At 35.5% G+C, this 18,184-nt stretch overlaps 1 protein-coding gene across 4 annotated transcripts in view; it reads left to right on the forward strand.

Moving 5' to 3' along the window:
• Window positions 1–354: 354 nt before the first annotated feature.
• The window catches only part of KIAA1958 (KIAA1958 ortholog), an 82,326-nt gene continuing 64,496 nt past the window's right edge, over window positions 355–18,184 (forward strand). The window contains exon 1 of one of the 4 annotated variants that reach the window (XM_006906113.3): window positions 355–653. The gene's annotated coding sequence lies outside the window, so the exon portion shown is untranslated. The remainder of the gene's footprint in view (window positions 654–18,184) is intronic. The other 3 variants (XM_006906112.3, XM_015599884.2, XR_003043916.1) reach the window with 3 other exon arrangements.

Below are 18,184 nucleotides of genomic sequence, written 5' to 3' on the forward strand. Positions count from 1 at the left end.
AGAGATATAAAGCAGTGCTGTCCTGTAGAACTTTCTGTGATGATGGAAATGTTCTCTTTTTGCACTGTCCAATGTGATAGCCATTATAGCCACATGTGGCCATTGAGCACTTGGAATGTGGTAGCAAAGAACTGATATTTTAGTTTTATTTAATTTTACTTATTTTAAGTTTAAATTGCCACTGTAGAAGAGAATTGGTCAGTCTTTAATGGCCCTGATGCTGCCCTGGCACTTAGGGTTGTCGCTGGGCAGAGCTTTGATGCCTGCAAGGAGTCAGGGCTTGCCATCTGTAGTGAACTAGGATTGCATTTTCTCATAGATATAATAAAAATTCCAGTTGGCTGTGTTATATAGCAGTCTTAGTTCTATATTTCCGGTCAGCAAGAGTAGGCTAAGAAATTTTTGTGGGTGGCCTGAGAACCTAATTACTTTATGTGTGGAAATTGTTTTTATGATAAAATCCTCATTTGTATTCTAAGCCAATTGATTTACCACCTTTGGATCTCTGTGTCTTTAAAGAGACTTGCCATATGTTTTATGTTTTATTTCCCCAGAATTCCACAGCGGATTGCAGGACATTGTATATAAGGCTCAGTACATGTTGACTCTTTAACTGGTGTGTCAGAGATGGTTTCATCAATGAAGGTATTTGGGTAGGTGTTCTATATACTGAATAATCAGAGAACATTTTACATTTCCTAGGTATGAGTTGACATTTGACACATTTCTTTTTCTCCTTTGCTCTTGATTTCCAATCAGTTACTCATTGCCCATTCTCTCAGGACCATAAATGCTAGAAATACATTCTCTCCTGGAATCCACAGCAGTTGACCTCCTCATAAGCATACAAATCTTGAGAAAATGAGCATTTCCTGTGGTTTTCATTTATTCATAATGGTATGTTCCCAGTAATGGTGAAGTAGACTGATTCTGGGGACCACTGGTGGTCTGTTCATTGCCTGAATTATTTGGCTGTTCTTAATGATGCCATTACTCCTGCTTTATTGGTGTTTATTGCTGCAATTATTCATATGTAAAAGTAATTTTGCCTAGTACCTATTATATGAAGGAGAATTTATTGCATATTTCTTTTTTATGTAATTTTCTAGCCCTCATAGGATTCCACAGTTTTACTTCCCCTGAGTGAGAGAAGCCACATTGTGTCCTTGATTATTGTTGCTGTTTTGCAAACATTACATTGCCTAAAATACAAACAAATAGACCCTTACTTACTGAATCCGGGTGAGCACAGAACAGAAGGAATAGAACAAAGAATTCAAGGGCTATTATTAGGCCCCTTGGGAGTGGGAGATATTGGAAAGCTCGCTCCTTTTAAGTTTTTTATTCTGATGTATCCCCACTGATGATTTCTTCCAGTGTCATCCTAATCATTGACTGTCAGGGGCCTTGGTATTTATATATATCTAAGTAGTTCTGCAAAGTTTAAAGAAAGGAATCCCCTTTGTACATCTCTGGGAGGTGCTAAACAGGCTGAGGTTCCTGCTTCTGTAAGCCTGAGAGGTGTTTGATGAACTCATTCAGGCACTAACACGTTTATGTACCAGCCTTTTCATTTCAGCATTTAAATAGACAATATAATCTAGGCATTAAGACACTTTCCTACTTCAGCATCTTTACACTTACTCTTCTTTTTACCTGTAATTTTCCTCCAACTTCGCTTCACATGACTTGTTCCTTCGTATTTCTCAGTTCTCAGCTTAATCACTTTTTCACAAAGGCCTTTCCTGACCATCCTCATTAGGTCTCCCCTTATAAGTCTCTATAATAGCACTGTCTCCCATACATCAGTTGTTTTGGGCCTGCCTGACTTTCTTTGCTTATGAATCCTTTGCCATTCACTATCTCGTGCAAGATTAGGTGCCCCTGGTATATACTCCCACGATACCCAGAACAAGTACCTTATATTTAATCATTTTCTGTCATTATCAGCTATCATTCTCAGCTTTCTTCCTCACAATTAGACTGTGAATTTCATGTTTTGTATTTCAATACCCAGCATCCAGCATAGTTTTTAGATCTGTCAATGAATGCGTACTAATTTCTTGGCCAGTATTAGGTAATACTTTTCCTTTATGACTCTTTTTTGTGGATGGAATTGTAGAAATAAAACCAGTACCACAAAACATGTGTGTTCACTTATTCATTCCAGAAGTGTGTATTGAGTGCCAGGAAGTGTTCTAACAGTGGAACTTTTGAAACTTAGATGTGTGTACGATCTGTCTATACCTATATATCCATTAGAATCATATATAATTCTAGAAAAGTTTTAGATTTACAGAAAAGTTGTGAAGATGTTACAGAGAGTTCCCATATACCTCATATCATTTCCCCTATTATTAACATCTTACATTAGTATGAGAGATTTGTTAGGATTAATGAAGCTCTGTTTTACATTATTATTAACTATAGTCCATACTTTAGTCAGATTTCCTTAGTTTTTACCTAATATTGGGGATCCCACCTGTGATACCATAATACATTTAGTCATCATACCCACTTAGAGTCCTGTGAACTATGGCAGTTTTTCAGATGTTGTTTTTGATGAGCTTGATGATTTTACGGAGTACTAGTGTATTCTGTAGAATGGAGAATATCACTCAATTTCAGTTTGTCAGATATTTTTCTAATGGTTAGATGGGGATTATAGGTTCTTGAGAGGACGACCAAAGAGATAAAATGCCATTCTCAACACATCATCAGTGGTACATGCCATCAACATGAATTATCACTATTGATGCCTTGATCACTTGGCTGAGGTAGTGTTTGTCAGGTTTTTCAGTGTAAAGCACTCCCCCATCACTGTGTGCAGCCCACACTTAAAGGGTGGGGAGCTATACTCTACCTTCTTGAGGAGCTTGTATTTATATAAATTATTTGGATTTTTTTCTATATAGTAGGTTTGTCTGTTCTCTCTCGTTTATTTAATCAATCATTCACTTATATCGGTATGGACTCATGGATATTTATTTCTACTTTGGTTTATAATCCAGTACTGATTTATTTTGTTGCTCCAGTTATTTTAGCTTTGGCCATTGAGAGCTCTTTGGGTTGGCTCCTGTGTCCCTTTGGCATATTCTCACCAGTTTGTTTTTTGAGCATTTCCTTATTTCCTTGTGCCGTAAGGGTACACAAATATCTTTTCTTGAACATTTAAATAATTTCCCCTCAATAATTTTGTATAGAATTTAAAAATACTTTGATATGCTTATATGAACTCAAACTTATTTAGTAGATAAAAAAATTTTAGCATTGATTGGTTCATATGATGATTTCTATAGCTACTTCTAATAGGTGGAAAGTATATGAGTATGAATTTTCTCAGAATAAATATTGTGTTCAAGACCAGCTTTATATTTCAGTTTGCTCAGATGTAACTTTTACTTTGCAAATCATATTAGAGAAATTTTACATTTCTCTGGCTTTCAGGGACATTTATGGTTGCCAGTAGCTAAACAGATATCATTATGCAGAAAGTATTTCAGTGATTATATATGCTGAGTGGTAAGATTGCTTAGTCTAAAAAAAGGATTCCATAATATTTGGCTTTTGGTTATAATTACCAGTATGCTTGCCAGAAATTAAGTTTAGCTTTTAGAAGCCTGGAATTCTTCATATGTTTATCTCCAACTAAATATTTCAGAGACTGTTATGAAACTGTCAGTAATTCCATGATATATGTTCAGCTAATTCTGAGTTACAGTTGATGGAATAACATATAGCAAGCGATTGACAACAACATGGGAAATGCTTAAGATAACAGGACATAAATAGTAATGTTTAGTTTGATTACATCTGTGTTTAAAAGAAAAATAACAGACCCCAAATACAAATAAAAGATGAGAAGGAAAATACCAAAATGTTAACAGTGAATGTCTTATTAGGTAAAGTGACATAGCTTTTCTGTTACTTTTCTCCTTTTAAAAAATTGGCATATATTACTTGTTTAATGAGGAAATGAGAGAATTTTTTAAATTTAGGAAAACACATTCTGCAAGGATTTCTACTAGGTGCTTATTTGTTTGTTCTGTCCCAGATACTGAAAGCTAAAAGACCTTTTAAAAAAATATTTCATAACCCAGATTGATTTTCTCCACCAGTTCTTATTTTTATAACATCAACTCTTTACAATTTACAAATTTTTAAATATATCTTATTTCATTCTAAAAAAAACCCTATATTAGATGGATTTTTTACTTCAGTTAGACACAAATGGATCAGAGTATAAAGTTAACATTCAGCGTTGATGTATTGAAACCATGACTTCATTCATGTCTGCGCAGAGGAGCAGAGCTGGGGGCTGGGAGCTGGGGGCCCTAAGGGCTGAAGAGTGAAGCCCGGCTTTTGCTGTGGCTGCTCAAAGATCACATTTTGAGGGACAGCCTCACATTCCTCTCATAGGAAAATGATGGCCTCAATAGATACCTAAGGGAGCCTTTTTTGCATTAAAAATACCTAGCATTTTTGGCTGCTTTGAACTTTTTTTTAGTGGCGAGGGGTAGGTGAATTGAGGCTTGGAAGTTGTGGAGTAGCTTTAGCAGGCTGATGTCACTGTTGTCCTCAGGATGGGGCATAGATAGAAGATTATAGTTTATAGATTTTATAGATTATAGTTTATAGACTTTATAGATTATATGTTCCAGTCTTCAAAAAAAATTGCATGGGTACCATAATTAAAGGCAAATACATTTTAAATCTCTTTTCTTTTTGCAAAGCTCCTCCGCTCACCTTTTTTTTTTTTTTAAGTTAAGCCAAAGAAAATTTCTTTTTTTCTAATGTGACCCTTGTCCCTAATAGCCAGTCCCAACTTCCTGTTCTTTCTGTTTACTGAGAAATATGATATTTAAGAGAGTAGGGACTGGAGTGGTCATTCCCCTGGTTGCCTCCTGAGTGTTAGTCTCTTTTGGTAGAGATTCTGATGTGTATAAACATTGGTGGGATTGCCACAGCATTTGGTAGCCCAGCTATCACAACATCAAAAATTCTGGTAGTCTCATTTAATGGATTAGTTCCTCCAGATTTGTGTGCCACTGTGTATGCTATAAGCTTACCCTGTGCCTTGATAAGCTAGTGTACCTTTCAGTAGAATGCCCATTAATTCTTCATAATGGAATTTATTAATACACTATAATGATAATCAAAAATACGCAAAACCGTAATGCCTCTTTTCTTAATATTGGTTCTCAAAATAGCCCCCTTAAAAACTGTTGCAAGAAAACTTGGCTGTCTGTTCGCAAAACCGAAACCATTTCAAAATCGAGAAATAACTATGCATCATATAATAAACGGTTACCATTTGATCCTATTTGTTTTATCTGTCCATCTTTATGTATGTAGATATGAAATTATATATGTATACACATACATTCTTACTGAACCATCTGAAAGTCAGTTGCAGACGTGACACATCATGCGTTTCTTTTTAAGTAGGGTTTGTCTCAGCAGTCCCTGTATTGCATTGTTACCACTTCTTCCCCTCTAGTCACCCTCTCCGCACATAGCACCCCCTATCTGGGTAACTCATATTCACAACCTAGTATGCATCCTTCTATATTTATTCCATGTTCATATAATTGCATGCATACATATATTCATATGTGCAATTTTGTCATCGTTTTACAAAAATGAAATCGTATGCATTTTTCTGCATCTTGCTTTCTTTACTCAAACATATTTGGGGAACTCCTTTAAAGTCAGTCAACTGATTTAACTATAATTAATTTCTTGATTTTAATATCAGCTTCAAGATATAGTTCACATACCATCAATACCTATTTAATCTGTACTAGTCAATGGTTTTTAGTATATTTTACAGAGTTTTGCAACCCGATCACCCACAATCAGTTTGGGAACATTTTCTTCATTGCCCTAGAAAGAAACCTGGCATTCATTAGCATTTACTTCTGATTTCCCCCAAACTTGCTCCCAGTCATTAGCTATCACTAATCAACATTCTGTCTCTATAGATTTGCCTACTCTACCCATTTTATGTAAATGAAATATGTGGTCCTTTATGATTTGATTATTTCACTTAGGATAATGTTTTCAAGGTTCATCCATGTTGTAGATTTTGCTGTAGTATCTCAATATTTTGCAATGATCAGATATTAGAAAAAAACAAAATATTTAAAATTTATAGCATAGTGTTTTATTATATTAACAGTAGTTGACTATGTGGAGGTTATATGGGTGATCATTTTACTAGTCTATTAACTTTTATCTATCTTTGATAATAAAAAATTAGTCAGAAAGCTCCACCAGAATTTTTCTATGATCACATTATTTACATATTAAAAATTTTAAATCACACTTAATAATGAGAAAAATGCCTTGAACATTCCAAAATTATGAAATTATTTTTCTAATCCTTTCATTTAAATTTCTAAGCTATTTGGAATTTAATGTTATCTGTTTATTAATTTTATTTTTAAAAATTCATTACTCTTTTTTTCTAGCTGGGCAGGCATATCATCAGGAAATAATGATGGTTTTGTGATTCTTTTCTAATATCTTGCCTGCCATCTTGGCTTATTGCATAGGCTAGCACATTTAGAACAATTTTGAATGATTATGATGAATAGGCATCCTTATTTTTAATGGAAATCTCTTGTTCCAGTTTTAAGGTTTTATGATGTTTGATAAATATTTATTGGGTTAAAGATGTTTTCTTCTAACATGAAAATAGTTCAGTAAAACAGGACAATCATATCAGAGAATTAAATTTAGAAAAAAATGGATGAAAAACAATTCTAAAAAGTAAAACAAATGATACCTGAAGGTAGAGGACTGCTAGAAGTTCTTACATTCAGACAAAAATATCTATTAATCCTGTATATATCCCAAATCAATGTGTTAGAGTAAAACAAGAAAAACAGAGCAGTTACAGAGCCCATAAGATCTGAGAAATGCTGGGAAACCATTGGTACATACCCAAATGAGTTTCACTTGGTAAATCTTGGGCCTGAGTGCTTGGAGATAAAAAGCCCTTCTAGAAGGAAGTATGCCAATTCACCAATAAAAACAAATATGTTCTCAGCACTGTTTTAGGGAATGCTCATTTTGTCAAAGGTTAAAATTATTGGATGGGTTATTTGCCTTGTAAATATTCTCTTCTTGAATATACACAATGAAAATGATTGTATTCTTATGAATATATTCTTGGTGAATCTATTGATATTCATTAAATTTTGAATTGAGCTCAAACTTCCCAATATGATCAAGAGAAAAGGGTATGAATATGAATCTATGCTGTCGAAAATATGAATATAGTCTTAATGAATATATTGATATTCATTAAATTTTAAACCAAGTTTAAAATGCCCCAATATGGTGAAGAACATAGCTCATGAATATGAATATAAACTTGTGAAAATGTTCATGAATATATTGATATTCATTAATTTAAAACCGCATTAAAATGTTTTCCCTGTAGGGCAAAGAAGACTATATTCATGAATATATTCATAAGGAGGATATATTCATGAATATAATCATTATAAAGAATATATTCACATTTATTGAATATATTCATGAAGAATATATTCATAAGAAAACTAAACTACTCTACAACTCTTTGCTTTTTATAAATTAAATCGTTCTTAAAATGCTGATATGAAGCAAATACTAAAATTTTATTGAAATCTTCAGTAAGTGAAAAAGTATAAATTGGTATATTCAGTGAATTGATCTATTTACGAATTGGCTCCTAGTGAATACTTTTTGGCAAATTAATTTAGAGCCCTCTCTCTCAATATAAAATGAACCATTATTTATTATAGCATCTATTCTGGGAAAATCAAGACAAGAAAAAGAGGATATTGAAAACAGTTAAGCTATCTGAGTATACTCAGAGAAGATCGATTAATGACACTAAAGAAATGATGGTACCTGTTAGACATGATGATACTGCATGACATCCAAGGAGTAAAGCACTCAGGTAAATGAGACTAATGTCAGGCAGTAAGAGTAGCCAGACATTGTTTTTTCGAGTTCCTGTTCATCTCCCTTAGGTTTACATTCATGAGACTATTGTTTAGTAATAGAGTGGTTTCTATGGCTGGACCACGTGCATTTGAAAACCAGACTCTGTTTACTGCCTCTGCACCTGAGTCTTTTGTTTTAATTGAGATAATTTACATACAGTAAAATGCACAAATGTTAAAAGTATATAGTACTGCGAGGACGAAGACCATTCTCAGCAATCAAGACTGTTGGCATTCAAGAAAATGTTAACATCACTCCGAAAGGATGCACAGTTATTTTGAAGGGTCCCAGAGATACCCTGCAGAGGGGCTTCAGTCATATCAGTAGAACTCAGTTTCCTTGGAAAGAAAAAGAGGCTCTGGGTTAACAAATGGTGGAGAAATAAAAAAGAACTGGCCACTGTTCTGTCTGTAGTCATGTACAGAGCACGGTCAAGGGTGTTACACTGGCTTCCGTTACAAGATGAGGTCTGTGTATGCTCACTTCCCCATCAATGTCGTTATTCAGGAGACCAGTTCTCTTGTTGAAATCCAAAATTTCTTGGATGAAAAATAGAACTGCAGGGTTTGAATGAGGCCAAGCATTGCTTGTTCAGTATCTCAGACTCAGAAAGATGAGTTAATTCTTGAAGGAAATGACATTAAACTTGTGTCAAATTCAGCTGCTTTGATTCAACAAGCCACAACAGTTAAAAAACAATGATATCAGAAAAATTGTGGATGGTACCTATGTTTCTGAAAAAGGAAAAGTTCAGGAGGCTGATGAATAACATCTAAATTGTCCAGCTATAGAAACAGCAAAACGTTGGATTCCTCAGAGTTAATTGTAATATTTTAAAGGTGCAATAAAAACCACGTATTGAAAAATAAATTCTTACATACGTATATACCATACGAACACCACTAAGTAAAATGTAGAACACTTTCTTTACAATAGAATGTTTCCTCGTGTCCCTTCCTAGTCAATACTTACTGTCTAAAGATAACCACTCTTCTGACCCCTGTCACTATACATTGTTTGACTTGTTCTTGAAATTCATATACATAGAATATGCAATAAGAATTCTGATGTGCCTGGCTTTTTTTCACTGAGCATGAATTTCTGAAGTTTATTCATTATAGTTGTTTGTATCGGTAGTATGTTTGTTTTTTTTTTTCATTGCTGTCCAGTGTATGACTATACAACCAATTTTTAGTTCATTCTCCTGATTTTGAGCTATTTCCAGACCGAAATAAGACTGGGGCTGGAATAAGACTGCTATTTGTATTCTTGTGCTTTTTGTGAACACATATACTCATTTCTCAAAGTCTTATCTGATGAAAGGATTATCAATTGTAGTTTTTACATACCTATTAGATATTAAAAGCACATCTCTGCTTTGAGACAAAGTGATTACAAAGGAAGTTTTAGCAACAAAATACAAAGTTACTAAATATGAATATAAAAGGACCGTTATCTAATTTTGATTAATGGATTTTAGTTTGGATATGGAATGGAGAGTTGGAATGGGGAAGTTCAGAGTGGGCTTTGCAGGCCGCTAAGAGATCTGGATCTTTTCTTCTTAGTAAAGCGCTAGATGCTACGTTAGGTGCTTACCATACCTTCTCACTTAACATTTACAGCAACATTAACAAGTGGGTGCCACTTATATTGGATTGTAAACACATCCGGGGTATACTTGGGAGGCGTCCTCTTTCTTTACTATAGGAAAATTTAATATATTTAAACTTGGAGCTGATGAGACTCTGAAGTTTACGATTTTGTCGAATAGGTAGTATTTGGGGGCTGAGGAGGTTAGCAAAATGATAGAGCGTGACTCAAAACAGAGGGAAACAGAATCACATGGCTTGCCTTGTGAGTTTCTTATCCCATCTTTGTGTTTCCGTAGTTCAGAAAGAAATGTTAGGCTTCAGACAGTTTGCTATCCTGAGATCTCATAAATTAAGCATTCTTCATGGTCTGTGTTCACCTTGAGTGGATTGGAGCTCTGGACAGCTCTGGAACCAATCCAGAGGCTTCCTGCCAGCAACAACCCAAATTTCTCAACCCATTTATAAAAACAACAACAAAAATCCCACACATTATAAGCACATATTTTGGGGAAACAAGATATTATTAAAATCTCTTAACATTCTATGACTGTACAGAAATAGTCATCTACTTCACATATAAATCTGAGTGAGGAATTAACCATTAAATGTAAATAGGTTCTGAGTGGGCCAAATCTTGTGAACACCTTGATTATATGATGTTTTGCATGTGATAATAATTTTCTGATGTTTGTACAAAGAATTCTGCAAAATGCTTTTCTCCTTCTTTAAGCTTACCACTAAACTAAGCTTCTTAAAGTCAGTGCCCATGTCTGATGTATAGTTACTCTGCTACAGCATCTAGTACAATTTATGGTATATAGAAGATGCTTAACCTTTTTAATGAATAAGTTATGAAATATCTATCATGGAAATACCTTATTATGGATGTTTATCATCATATTTGTAAGAGATTTCAGCTGAAATACCAAGTCATTGGAACATAGATTTTTCTACAACATTTACTTTTTCCCTATGATATTTGTGTTGCTCTTTTGCCCACTAACTAGTTAAAGGTGATAGAAGTGGGCCCTTGTCTGTGTCTCTGTTGTCTTAATAAAGATGTCTTCTTTTCCTCTGTGTACCCCATTTTTGTGCACTAAAACCCTCTCACAGTTCTATAGTATACTAGATGCATTTCTTAGCCCTTTTCTTATCTGTAGCCTTTTTTTTTTTACTATAAAATGGAGGAAAATGTTAGCAACTTGAAAAGTTTTAAAATTTTTCTGTACTATTAGACTTGAAGTAAATGTTAGATCTTAGAGGATCCTCAGAGACCACTGTTCATTCCTTTTGTTTTGCTGATGAAAAACTTCAAGTTCTAATTACTTCCTCACTATAACTCATGCCACACTGTTTTATAATTGCTTGTTTAATTGTAGGCATTTTTAACCTCAGTAGGAATAAGGATCACATCTGTTTTATTTAATGCTGCATCTGAGCCCAATGCTTGGAAGAGAATACAGCAGGTTATATTGAATGACGTTTCATTGTAACAATGAAATGCTGCAGGAACTTCACTCTTGTTTGTATTAATTAGCCTATGGTAAAATTGGTTTCATTGTATATCATTTTGCTTAGTTGTAGAACCTGTTGAGATGTTCTGTGAAGACTTATTGTAGATATTCAGTTATTGGTGTTGAATAAATGAATCAAGATTGGTGAAGGGACTTGTAGCCCACAGCTGCCGAATCTCAGTTTAACATACTAAAGTTGGACATCTGTAATCTACTCCAGCACTCTGTAGAGTCAAGGTTTGTGGGAATGATTAATTTCTTCAAGTGCATGCCAAACTCTGCAACTTATACATTTCTGCGTACTGGCTTTCAACATGCAAAGGACAGCTGTACAGGACAGCAGTTGACCGAAGAAACACCAGAGGATATACTTCCTCATTTTTACCAGGATAATATGTAAACTCATGCTCGATATTCTTTAAACTCATGAATAGCATATGTGGATGGGACTGTAACAAATCTGTTTCAGTCCCCTGATTTCTCCTTTTCAAAAAAGTTTGGGCTCTTTAGTTGGGCCTTTGTAACTCAGTTCTTAACTCATGTCCTGCTACTTTCCTTAACCCACTCTATTTTCAAGCAAATGAAAGTATTTGGTGTTCTCTGTACACCCCAAACTTTCCACCTTCTTGCCTTTACTCAACACTGTTTTCTCCCTGTAGTGTCCATTACTCGTCGTATCCTGATCCACAAGCATTTAATGAAGTTTCACTAAATGCCAGGCACTAGGCTAAGAGCTAAGAGTATAATGATTAATAAAACCATAAGCCTGAAGCTCAAGGAGTTAACACTTTAGTACCATAGGGCCCCAGGGGAGCAAATGGAGTGTCAACCTAATCAAGCTTTGTTGGAAGGTGGGGTGGGGTCTTGGGGAGGGGAGGTGGAAGAAACTGTGCTGAATCAGTGGTTCTCAAACTAAGGTGGGGTAGATGGAAGCATTTGATAATGTCTGGAGACTTTTTGGCTGTCACAACTTGTAGGTGGAGTGTGCTGTTTGCCCCCAGTGGGTGGAGGCCAGGGATGCTGCAAAATATCCTGTGCACAGGACAGCCCCCCACAACAAAAGATTATCCAGCCCAACATCAGCCTGCTAAATTAACCCTTTAGTGCACAGACCTTTTTTTTTTTTGAAGGTTAAGAAAGTTACATTTTATTTCTGCTTTACTATGAGTTTTTTAATCATGATAAAATATACTAACAGAACTTAACCATTTAACCATTTTTAAGTGTACAGTTCAGTGGCATTGAGCACATTTACACTGCACATGGTTGTGCTACCATCACTACTGTCCAGCTCCAAAACTTTCTCATCATCCAAATTGAAAATTTAATATACCCATTAAACAATAACTGCTCATTCCACTCTCCCCCAGATCCAGGTTACCACTATTCAACTTTCTGTCTCTTCGAATTTGACTTATCTGGGTAACTCATATGTTGAAGCATACAGTATTTGTTCCTTTTTGCCTGGCTTATTTCACTTAACATAATGTCTTCAAGGTTCATCCGTGTTGTGGCATGTATTAGAATTTTATTGTTTTTTAATCCTGAAACTGCACAGGCTTCAACTTGTAGGGGGTGACCTAAAAATTATTGATAGTTTTTTTTTTTAAATCATACATTTTAAAATTTTTATATAATTGAAGAACTGTGCTAATCCTTAGAATGAACAGGAAATATCTTGAGTACTCATTTGGGGGATATAGTTTTCCTGGCACAATCATATAAGAGCATAATTCAGTATCCTTCACCAATTTCATTTCACTCAGCCAAATCAGGAAGAGGGATGTTTTTGCAAAAATATTCCTTTGCTTCTTCAGTTTTCCTAAGGGCCTCTCTCAGTTCTTGGAGATTTGATTTATTCTTTTTTGAAATATCGTATCATCTTTGAGAATTCTCCACATTTGCTAACTGGTCTAAGTCTATTAGACATTAATTTGTTAAAATGGCTTTGCATGTGTTTAAGTAGTTCTCTGGCATTTTTTTCAGCAAGTTCTTTAAATCCTGCACTTTTGGAAACGTTTTTAGTTTCAGTTTACATTCATCCTGCTTTTATGCGGTCAGGTGTTTGCAGCATCCAGAAATCAGACAGAGGGGATGACATAAGCAGGTCCCCAGAAGTAGACACTGGTATTTGAGGGGAAGTTTGAGTGGGTACTGGTCATCTCATTGGTGAATATTTTTGTGTATGCCAGGTGTTGCTTTTCTACACAGTCTCATGATTATAGGGTCCTGGTTAATGAGCCTCTGGATAACGAAGACTTCTGTACTTTATTTGTGGGAGTAGAGTGTGTTTGCTCAATAATCTGCTAGAGAAATTGGCTCACTTAATTAGGGCCTGAAACGAGTGAATGTTCCTCACAAAATCCTTGGAACATGCTTCTTTAAGTTGTCATACTTTAAACTTTCAAAAAATTTGGCAGACTAACAGAGAATTAAGGATCTTTGGTTTTAAGCCTCTATATGTCCCTTGTTTCCAATGCCTAGTCTCCATTCACCGTGTTCAAAGTAATCCATCCTTAGTGTTTACAAGCCTAATGTACTCGCAAGTATAAAAATAGATTGCCAGCCTATGGGAACAGACCTGTGTCAGACAGGGTCATTACAAGAGGCAATCACTCTTAGCTTGAGATGTTCAAAAATCAGAAACCAATGGATTTTCCCCCCACGTCCTCATGAAACAGTGGTACTTAATGTTCAAATATGTCATAATACAGAGATGATTACCAAGAAATCATCGACATGGGTGATTTGGGAATTACTAATTTTAAAACAAGGAAAATTCTCTTCCTCCTCCAGCACCTTCGGTGCTCTGGGGGTTGTGGAGCAATGGCTTGTAGCACTGAAAGTGAGAGGGAGAAGCTTGCTTGCCATTTCTTTGGAGCAGTTCAGCACATCATTACTTTCTGGTGGGGCACAGGGTTCAGGAGCATCACTCAAGAGGTAGCATAATGTAGTGGTTAATAGCCCTGAGATAGACTACATTGATTTGAATCCTGACTCTTTTAATTTACTAGGTACGTGACACTGGATAGGTTTCTTAAACTGCCTGACTCAGTTTTCTCATCTGTGAAATGGAGATAATAATAGTACCTGCTCATAAAGGTCAGTGCATGAATATATCTGATGTCCTTAGAAAAGAACGTAGCATATAGTAAGTGCTCTGTGTGTAGTGTGTTATTATCTTTATTGTTAACTTCAATTCTCGAGGAACTTTGAGATTTCTAAATAGGTCGAGACTTTGCTTTATAATATCTAATAGCACCACTTATCACAGTGATGATAATGAGTACCACTTAGTAGGTTTACTTATTTGATTATTGGATTAATGACAATTTCTGTATAAGTGAGAGTAAGAATCATATTTGTTTTTGCTCACATTGTTCATTGAGCCTGTTAAGTGTTTAAAAATTATTTATTGAATGAATAAGTATTTTTACAATTATAAAATAACTCGGCAATAAGATGTTGTTTCACCTCTAAAATTAGCAAAGATGAAAATACTATCATACTTAAGCAGAGAGGTAAGGAAATAGACACTGTCATGTACTGCAGTTGGGAGCAGTCTGTGGTAGACCTAGAAGGCAATTTGACCAAAAGAATTAGTCTTCACTTTTGATTCTATGTCTAGACATTCATCAAAATGATATAGAGGTATATTGAAAGGTTAATATAAAAAGATGTTCATTGTAGCACTTACATTAGTGAATAATTAGAATCAGACTAAGCAAAATGTTTAAAAATAAAGATTAATTATAGTATATCTATAGTTAAAAATCATGTAGAACCATAGTTCTCAAATGAAGATTCTTATATTGACCACAAGACAGTCACCAAACATTAGATAAAAACAGATTCCCAAACTCAGTCTCTTGGGAAAATGAATCAGCATCTCTGGCATCAGAATCTCTGTAGTCGAGCTAAGAAACAGATCCTGTTTTCTAAAAAGAACCCTAGGTGATTTCAGTGCACAGTCTGATTTGGGAACCCATTGCAGTGGCTCTCCTGTATGCATCTACTCTCAGTCAGCTTAGTGAAAGTTCTACTCAGCTCTTAAAGCCACTTGAAATGCCAACTATGTTAAAATCTATAGGAACCCTGGAAAACAAAGAAAGAGAACTTCAGAAGGTATCCCTCACCTTCAAAAAAAACAAAGTCAGGAAGAAGATGGGATCAGATTATCCAGAAAGTTAATCAATGCTGAGTACCTGTACAAGCTAAGGAAGAGTCTTCTCCCTCTGTCCCCGTGGAAGAGTCAGTAAATGAGTATCCCCCACAAGAACAAAAGAGTCTTCTAAAGTTAGAGCAGCAAGGCTTGGTTTGGAGATGATGGTTGTGGTTACTGGTACCACCTCCTGGACATAGAGCATCTTCCTCAGAGCTCACCTCTAGGCATTATTTTGAAGGAATATCTCATTAAGAGTGAGTGAATTCATTTACAGTTTTAGTCACCATGGATGCTCCTGAACTGCGATGAGCAGAGACCAGGCAAGTGAGAGGTTAAGGAACAAATAAGACTGAGGCGATGCACCACACATAGTGCAACATATCTTACTCCCTTGAGTAATGTTATTGGTTTCTGCTCCTGTACGTCCATGGGAAGCCTCCAAAACCACGTAGCTGCTGGCTGAGTTGCTTGGAGTAGAGCCGGGCACAGTTTTGAAAAGTTTACCACCTAACATATACGTATGCACATGCTTCCATATTCTTACTTAATTCACAGGCTTATAGCTTTACTCTCTGGTTTTGTTGTAAAATGTATATTATACAGCCCTCTTCACTTAGACTTCCTGAGTGAACTAGGCAAAAGATTGTGGCAGGCTTTCTGGGTCAATTTTTAAGTAATGTATAATTGCGATTAAAGATGATACATATTTTCTGAAGGATTCTTAGCCAGTGAATACTTTACTTGGATTGTTAACCCTTATCCTTTCTCTGAACTGCTGCTATGCTTCATGTAATCCTGTATGTGAATGGGCAGGAGTGGCATCTGTTCTTTCGGGTTGGGCTGGAAGTGGTGGGGCAGAGGAGATACAGGGTCAAGGTGACAGGTGGATAGAACAGGCGGGTAGTTTATTTCAAATCAAAGAATTCATGATAACTCAATTGAGTTTTCTTGGTATGTAACTATTCGATATCTGTTCAGTACTTATATGCCTTTTGTATATCACGCTTTGTTAGAGGTGCTGGAGACACAGTACTTGGGTAAGGTTCTACCCTTCCATGTTTTGCATTTAGTGCTTAGAGAAGGATTACTCAGCAAGAAGATGCCTTGTACATACCTGCCTAGCCCCTGAGCAGTATATTTTTGTGAAGATCTCCAAATGCTAAAAAAAAACATTTAGAAATCTAATTCTGGAATTTGGACTTTAGCAGTCGGGAAAATGGTAATGCCGTTTACTGAGATGTCAGTCAGGGAAGCATTAGGGAATATTATCTAACAAGATTCACAGAGATGGATGAAAGAATCATCTAGTAAGACAGTACCATGAGAAGACAGTACCAGGACCACTGATGAACTTAGTTTTAAAGGTCAAAACAAGCCAATGACAGAAATTGATAAGTAGCAGTAGGAATTCAAAGTGGGTCAACACTGAGAAATCTGTAAATGTAACTTATGACATGAAAAAGAAAAAAAGATCAAATTTATAGTTGACTAAATGCTTGACAAAATGCAATATCCTTTATAATTAAGAAACAAAACATTTTAACAGTTAAAAAACTTATTAGAAACAAATATTTAATATCGTAATTAAACACCTGAAGTTTTGTTGAAAAAGTTAAGAATTAGAAAACAATTTTGAAAAATAGGAGATAATGAGAGATTTACCTTCCTATATATGAAACCATATTTATATATACGAATTCATATATAGTCAGCCTTAGGAATTTTAAATGATTCAGTATTAATTGTAAAACAGGTAAATAGATCAGTGAATCAGAATATTAAAAATACGTGGGAAAGCAAAGGAATTTTTGTGCTTTTGCAAAAGGACCATAGTATTCAACCAAAACCATGCCAGTTTTTTACTTCCTTTGCATTTCTTGGGGAAACGGTCTCTTTCTGTCTTTGAATATTTTCTAAAATGAATGCTGTGTCCCCAAATTGGAGGATTTAGTCATATTACCAGTTTCCCTTTTCAGAATTTCTCAAATATTTTACTTTATGAGCAAAACTAGGTTACTCACATTCCCAACACCTGTCACAGACTCATCACATCTGGAACATTTATACCACTTTCACTGCTCACCACCCTCATTCCTAAAAGTGAGAGTCAGAACGGAGGGGCTATTTATAGGATATACACAATGCTTCCAAATCTCATTCCCATGAGCAAATATTTCACCATAATAAGAAGGACCTCCCCTCCTTTCCTGAGACTCCGTAAAGATGTAAGATTTAATTTATGTGTTATATAACTGTATCCATATCTATTACATAACTGTATTCATACTTATTACCACATTCAAAATAATTTGTTTATTCGCTATGCATAAAGAAAATACATCTCTGTCTGAATGTTTTATCCTTTTCTACAAACTTTAGAAGTATAGCATTAATATAAACCAGAAGCTTTGTAAAACCTAGTAATTTTTGGATACAAATGACCAGAGTTGAGTTTTTAGAATTGAACCAGCCCCGCAGGTTTCTGTGCATAGAGATGTGAAGGACATACTGGAGTCAAAGGTGACTTGCAGGATTTGGGTTTCAGCAGCTGAAGAGATGGTAATGCATTTATCAAGATATTAATTTGGATATTAATTGTCAGGATATATTCCCGATAACCAGATCTGTATGAGTGGATGAGAGCATCATCTGGTGAGACAGTAATATAAGAAACGTGCCAGGACCACTGATATACTCTAGTTTTAAAGGTCATAAAGAGGGTGATGAGTCTCAGCAAAGGAAACTGAGAAATAGCAAAGTGGCGGAAAGCAGTCTTATGGAAGTCAAGGGAAGAGACGGTTTCATGTAAGGCAGATAGCTCTTCGAGCTGCTGAGAAGCCAAATGAAGAGAACTGAGGAGTGTCAGTTGAAGTCCTTGACATGGAGATTATCGGTGACCTTGGCCAAAGCAG

This window comes from Pteropus alecto, unplaced genomic scaffold (assembly GCF_000325575.1).
Source record: "Pteropus alecto unplaced genomic scaffold, ASM32557v1 scaffold111, whole genome shotgun sequence".
NCBI lineage: Eukaryota > Metazoa > Chordata > Mammalia > Chiroptera > Pteropodidae > Pteropus > Pteropus alecto.